Below are 960 nucleotides of genomic sequence, written 5' to 3'. Positions count from 1 at the left end.
CCCTCAGAACATTTGAAGCTATCTATTCCTCGCTTCAAAATCACTCTAGAACCTTCGTTTTTCCACCAAAATGACTGAATCCGGCGTCAGTTGGATCGACGCGGGGTTTCTCTGGAAAATCTTAAACCGAGATATATATATATATATATGCTAAAAATGAGCCAAAAAGAGCAATTTTCCATAATTTTGAGTCATTTTCTACAGTTTTCTATCAATTTTAAACTTTTCATTGCATCAAAATTTTAAAAATTCCTAAAAATCTGAGAGAAATGGTTGAAAATAAGCCAAAAAGGGCATTTTAAAGCCATTTTTCACCATTTCAGGGCATTTTTCAGAACGAAAAATCTCAATTTTCGCGGTTTTTGTGATTTTTTCTCGATTTTCCGTTTTTTGTCTGAAATTTGTTCACAAAGATAACTGTAGGGTTACTGTAGAAAATTAGTTTCTACAGTAATCATTGCGAATTTCAGATAAATTTCGGCAATAAAATTCCGGAAAAATCGAAAAAGAATCTTCAAAAATAGCTGAAAACCCTGAAAAGGTCTAAAAATTTTGCAAAAAATCGGACAAAATTTTTTTTTCAAAAAATCTGAAAATTGAGTTTTTTCGCTTTTAGAAGCAACTTTTCAAATTTTTTTCAGATGTTTGCTATTTTTTTCGAATTTTAAATCTTCGTATGAAGAAAATAGCTTAAAATCGAGGAAATGGGTCCAAAATTGCTCTTTTTGGCTCATTTTTAGCATTTTGGTCTGCCGATGTTTTTCGTATTTTTATTTAAAAGGCTTTGAAAATGCAAAATTTTTGTACAAAAATCAAGTTTCTAGCTCCATTTTGAAGCGAGTTACAGCCCTTTTTGTTCTGAAGGCGCGGTAAGCTAGAGGTGATGAGCTGCGCGCGCGACAAGTGAGGCGCGGCGCCTGTCGCGCGCGCCGCTTATCACCTCCGGCTGAGCGTGCCTTC

At 34.8% G+C, this 960-nt stretch overlaps 1 protein-coding gene across 1 annotated transcript in view; it reads right to left on the bottom strand.

Annotated features, from left to right (window-relative positions):
* CBG13871 overlaps window positions 1-960 on the bottom strand; it is a gene marked incomplete at both ends in the record, with an annotated part of 10,060 nt that overhangs the window by 583 nt on the left and 8,517 nt on the right. The gene's annotated exons all lie outside the window — the stretch shown is intronic.

Source organism: Caenorhabditis briggsae (assembly GCF_000004555.2).
Source record: "Caenorhabditis briggsae complete genome, chrIV, whole genome shotgun sequence".
Classification (NCBI taxonomy): domain Eukaryota; kingdom Metazoa; phylum Nematoda; class Chromadorea; order Rhabditida; family Rhabditidae; genus Caenorhabditis; species Caenorhabditis briggsae.
Note: the sequence above shows the minus strand (reverse complement) of the source record. Positions and strands in the feature narration are given on the sequence as shown.